Genomic DNA, 6467 nt, shown 5'->3' with positions numbered 1-6467 from the left:
ACTTGACCTAGATATCATCAAGGTGAAAATTCTGACCAATTTTCATGAAGATCCATTCAAATGTATGGCCTATAGACAGGTCACAAGGTTTTCCTATTTTTAAACCTACTGACCTAGTTTTTGAAGCAGTTGACCCAGTTTCGAACTTGACCAAGATATCATCAAGATGAACATTTAGACCACCTTTCATACAGATCCCATAGACCTCTAGAGAGGTCACAAGGTTTTATATTATTTGACCTACTGACCTAGATTTTGATGGCACTTGACCCACTTTCGAAACTGACCTAGATATCATCAAGGTGAACATTCTGACCAATTTTCATGAAGATCCATTCACAAGTATGACCTCTAGAGAGGTCACAAGGTTTTTCTATTTTAAGACCTACTGACCTACTTTTTGACCGCACGTGACCCAGTTTCGAACTTGACCTAGATATTATCAAGATAAACAATCAGACAAACTTTCATACAGATCCCATGAAAAATATGGCCTCTAGAGAGGTCACAAGGTTTTTCTATTATTTGACCTACTGACCTAGTTTTTGACGGCACGTGACCCAGTTTCGAACTTGACCTAGATATCATCAATATGAACATTCTGACCAATATTCATGAAGATCTTGTGAAAAATATGGCCTCTAAAGAGGTCACAAGGTTTTTCTATTTTAAGACCTACTGACCTAGTTTTTGAGGCACGTGACCCAGTTTCGAACCTGACCTAGATATTATCAAGATGAACATTCAGACCAACTTTCATACAGATCCCATGAAAAATATGGCCTCTAGAGAGGTCACAAGGTTTTTCTATTATTTGACCTACTGACCTAGTTTTTGACCTAGTTTCGAACTTGACCCAGATATCATCAAGTTGAACATTCTGACCAATTTTCATGAAGCTCTTATAAAAATTATGGCCTCTAGAGAGGTCACAAGGTTTTTCTATTTTTAGATTTACTGACCTAGTTTTTGAAGGCACGAGACCCAGTTTTGAATCTGACCTAGATATCATCAAGGTGAACATTCTGACCAATTTTCATGAAGATCTTGTGAAAAATATGGCCTCTAGAGAGGTCACAAGGTTTTTCTATTTTTAGACCTACTGACCTAGTTTTTGAAGGCACATGACCCAGTTTCAAACTTGACCTAGATATTATCAAGGTGAACATCTGACCAATTTTCATAAAGACCCCATGAAAAGTGTGACCTCTAGAGTGGTCACAAGCAAAAGTTTACGCACGCACGCACGATCACAAAAGCTCACCTTGTCGCTTTGTGACAGGTGAGCTAAACAAGAGCTGTCTGATGACAGCGCGCTCGACTATTCGGAGAATTGATTGAAGAATGGGGTCAAAATATTTCCACGGATATTCAGACAAAAGAAATAAATAGATTAGACAAACAATGTTCCTGTATTACTTTGATTTTGATAAGTCTTGCACTAAATGGCAATATATGAGCCAATTTCAAAGTCCAAAAAGGGCCATAATTCAGTCAAAATAGTTATGTACTCTTGCCTACAGATGGAAATCATAATGATAAACAAGTGTTCAAAGTTTAAATGCCATATGTCAAATAGTTTTGACAAAACATGGACTTGTATGAAAACAGAACCAATTTCAAAGTCCAAAATGGGCCATAATTCAGCCAAAATAGATGACAGAGTTATGTTCTCTTTCCTACAGATAGAGACTATTATACTAAACAAGAGATAAAAGTTTCAAAGCCATATGTCAAACACTTTACAAAAAATATGAACTGGTACGAAAAACTTAACCAAGATTTCTAAGTCAAAAAGGGCCATAATTCAGCCAAAAGTCCTTGATGGAGTTATGTACTCTTGTCTATAACTGGACATGGTGATGGTAAACAGATGTTGAAAGTTTCAACGCTTTATCTCAAAAGACTTTATCAAAATATGAACTGGTACGAAATATTAACCCAGATTTCTAAGTCAAAAAGGGCCATAATTCAGCCAAAATCCTCGATGGAGTTATGTGCTCTTGCCTATAACTGGCCATGGTGATGGTAAACAAGGTGAGTTTCAAAGTTTTCAAAAGACTTTTATACTTCAAAACAAATGACTAAGTCTGTCAAGTTTGAGTTGGACTTGGTAGTTACGAAAATATTAACCCAGATTTCTAAGTCAAAAAGGGCCATAATTCAGCCAAAATCCTTGATGGAGTTATGTGCTCTTGCCTATAACTGGCCATGGTGATGGTAAACAAGTGTTGAAAGTTTCAAAGCTTTATCTCAAAAGACTTTGTCAAAATATGAACTGGTACGAAAAACTTAACCATGATTTCTAAGTCAAAAGGGGCCATAATTCAGCCAAAATCCTTGATGGAGTTATGTGCTCTTGCCTATAACTGGCCATGATGATGGTCAACAAGTGTTGAAAGTTTCAAAGCTTTATCTCAAAAGACTTTGTCAAAATGTGGACTGGTACCGAAAAACTTAACCCAAGGTGTGACGCCGACGCCGACGCCGTGGTGAGTAGGATAGCTCTACTTATTCTTCGAATAGTCGAGCTAAAAACCACTAAATTAATATAAGGTAGATGTCAACCAAATTTAAAAAATATGTATGGTAAGACCACCAAATTTGTGATCAGGAGTAAGGTAAAATGGAGGACTAAAATGTCCTTGTAAATATGGAAACAGCCAGTTTATGTAAGATATAAATCCGCCAAACTGGCAAAGGTATGTGTCATTGGTGTTGGAAGATGCACTTATTCTAAAGCGTTTGCTTGTGTTTGATCGGTTTTGAGTCTCAAAATCAAAGTTTATGCCATATCAAAGCTTAACAGTTTAAATGGTTATGTAGAAAAGATCTCAAGTGCTCAGGCAGACATTGTTTCAAGCATCAACCTTCTGAAAGCCAGCTTTAAGGCCTTCTCATTCTACAGTCCTCCCACAAGTGGGGTTCAGACTCTTTTTCTTGTCCATTATTAACCTATTTATTGCTTAGTTTATATTAATTCATTTTTAGCTCGATTGTGGAGAAAGCCTAAAGCTTATTTAAACCACTCTCGAGTCCGCTTCCTGGAAAACCAGTACTGGTGCCATTTGAGAAGTCATGGTCGTGACCCCAGTGGGGCTCGAACCCACAACCCGTGTTGAGCGGCCAACACCTTAACCACTAGACCACAGCTCTCCTTAACCTATATTAACCTATCTGAACCACTGACACAGTGTTTGACAACAAACTCTAGATTCTAAGCATCTATCAGGACTTGATTTAAAGTTATATTTAGACCCAGATCAGAAAAATATATAAGAAGACTGAAACACTGGATAAAACTGGCAACATCTTTATTTCAGCAAAATAGCTCAATACGTTAAGACATAATTTCACATGTATGGCATAATTTTATATATTAAATAATATATACAGAAATTTAGGCTGATATATCAACTGTCCTGAAAAAAAAGAGAAAAAATAGTTTTTACAGACTTACTTCGAATCATTCTAATAATTTGATAGGCCATCTTTTACTTCAAGCAACAGTTAAGTGGTGCTGTTTATCAACAATTTACTAATGCACTGCAAAAGCAAACATACCAACTAGGTATCAATTTTCAGTGAATTCATGGTTTCTTAATTTAAGAAAATTAGACCTAGTAAATACCTTTCTTTTACATTTTTGGAAAACAAGATAACATGAAGTTTAACCTTTGCTTACAATGTTTTAAAGGGGTACATAGTATTAACAGAAGAAAATGGCCCCTAAATTTTGAAAATCCCAAAAATTGGTAACAGCATGCAAAATATCTTGCTTTATATTATACTGATGTCCAATCTAATGAAAAAAAGTCACATAAATCAAAGGCCTGAAGGGCCTGAGTCGGCTAATGATTGATGTACTGACAGTATAGTCTACCAGTTTCAGTTTGTTTTTAGTTTTTTTCTTAAAATTTCATAACACAGCTCGATATTTACCCAAAATATTACAGTGCTTTAGGGTATAGCGGATAGCTAACTAATTTTTCCTACATTCCAATTCAAAGAAATGAAAATAGTAGTTTTTTTTCAGTATATCAGACAGAAAACATCTATTCTTCTTAAAACATTCAGCTTTTAATAGAAATTCATGTGTTTTTTCTCTCCAAGCCATTGTTTACATATGCGCTGATTCGGGGTGTACAGGATAGCTTTGGTCGTTTTTTCCATTATTAGTTTAAAATCCACATCTTAACAAACTTTCCGAGATTTCTTTACTATAAATCAGAATAATAATGTATTCTCTTTTCAAAAACATTCAGCTTTTTAAATTACTATCAAATACTTTTCATTCACTGACATTTTTTACATATACACTGATTTAGTCTGTAAGGGATAGCTTTATTTTACATTTGATGACATATGAAAAATAACACAACAAGCAAATATTTAAAATGTATGTCAGAATGTCTGTGTGCATGCCAGTAAAAGAATAATATGAAAATTTATACAATAATTCAAGTCTAAATATAAAATTTATCAACCTATCCTCTATACCCTAAAATCCGCTATACCCTAAAGCACTGTATATCCGGATACGATTACACTTTTCTCCAGTTTCAACAATATATTTTACAAATTGTGATGATACGGAGACATTTAGCAGCAATTGGCAGTATCTGACATTGAAGTTTACGGTTAAATTACCTCTTATTTAAATCTTTTCATAAAAAAGTTGTTTCGTTTCATGAAAGCAGCCAAACATAGACGATCTACTTTCGATTTCAAAAACTACAAGAAAATACAATTTAATGTTTCGCAGATTTGTTTATTTCTCGAAAAATAAGAATTAAAATCATTTTTAATATCAGTAGTAACTAAACAAACCAGTAAGAGCTTCTTCTTTCGATAATTTATCCGTTTACTGACTGCAAAATTCAACCCACGCAAAGTTTATAGAGATCATACGATGCGTGTATACGTTCAATGTGGAAGAATTAAGGCTGATCGGCTATGTTACCTAACGCATCCAGACGATTCAGATTTTGTTTTTAAAAAAGCAATGTGTGCGTTTCTGTAATTTTATATACGTTTTTATACGCTTAGAAATTATTAGACATGCGTTTTTGCATTATTTCTATATGTAATTTACGCTAATACGCATCTTATCTGGAGCCCTGTGGAACTATTTTTTGTCTTTCGTTGGATGTTACGCATGCTTTGTAAGCCTGCGCAATTCTTAAAATGCACATTTATGCTTAATGAGTTACATTCGAGTATTGCACAATTACAAGTTCTAAATATGACAGATTACAGCGTATATTGGTCATAGCAAAGGGAATTGACACAACTTAACTTCATTCATGCAGTGAACTGTTTGAAATTTGAGAAATCTAATGGAACTACATCCCTTCACGTGTTATTCGGTCCATTTAGAGAATCGCTGAACAGCAAGGACTCGTCAAAAGGCTTTCAGCCTTTAGCCGACTCAAAAAACAGTTCAATTTACACATTAATATTTGTCCATAAGCACAGACATTCATTTTGTGTTAAAAACATCAGACTGTCACCCTCAATATTTTTTCAAAGGAGGTCAGTCTTCATAGTTTCTTTTTTTTTTCATAAGTTATTAGCTCCTGATTGATGGTAAAATAATTTAGAACAAATTCTGAAGATGAAAGCTTTTAACACAAAAATTGGTCCAAACTTTCTATATCAGTGGTAACATGAAAACTTTATGTATTTTACTGGAAGTAATCAAATATTTTTATGCTTTTTGTGACCTACTTTATCTGGTAAGACATCATTGTAATAATAAAGCAAGTTACTTTGCATACTATCATTAACTTTTGAAATTTCAGATATCTGGGGCCATTTTCATACGTAAATCCTTCATGTGCCTTCTGCAAAATAATGTGATCACAAAATGTATGTGATATAACAGAATCAATATGTACAAAATGACACTAATAAGTGCATGTACATCAATATATAACAAAACACCTTAAAATGTTAGAATAATACCAAAACAGCGGGACAAAAAGAATTTTGAATGAAGACTAAACTTTTTTTAACCATGTAATGATTATATCATTATAACAATCAACAATTTTTTATCAAATCTTTACAACCTCCAAATAACAAATATATACACAAGTTATGCAATAACATACACTATCATTAAATGATTTACATCACCAAATGATCATATGAACTTAAATTATCACTTACACCTACCTGGATTTCAAAATTAAACACTACTTCAGCATTTTTATTGTAGTGGATTTTTTTTTACATCTTATCATTCTAAAAAATAATCAATGTCCCCATTACTCTGCTAAATTTCTATAATGAACTTGTCCATCTTTCAATTTGGACCGTATTATTAAGTGTTGAAAGGGTTGCTAACCAAAAAGATACTGACTGAATGGTAAACAGTGCAGATCTTGATCTACACTGGTCACAAAGGCAGAATCAATCGTGTCTAGCAAGAAAAGGGTTAATATCTAACAAAATTTAATGCA

Source organism: Mercenaria mercenaria, chromosome 9, assembly GCF_021730395.1.
Source record: "Mercenaria mercenaria strain notata chromosome 9, MADL_Memer_1, whole genome shotgun sequence".
NCBI classification, from domain to species: Eukaryota; Metazoa; Mollusca; class Bivalvia; order Venerida; family Veneridae; genus Mercenaria; species Mercenaria mercenaria.
Note: the sequence above shows the minus strand (reverse complement) of the source record.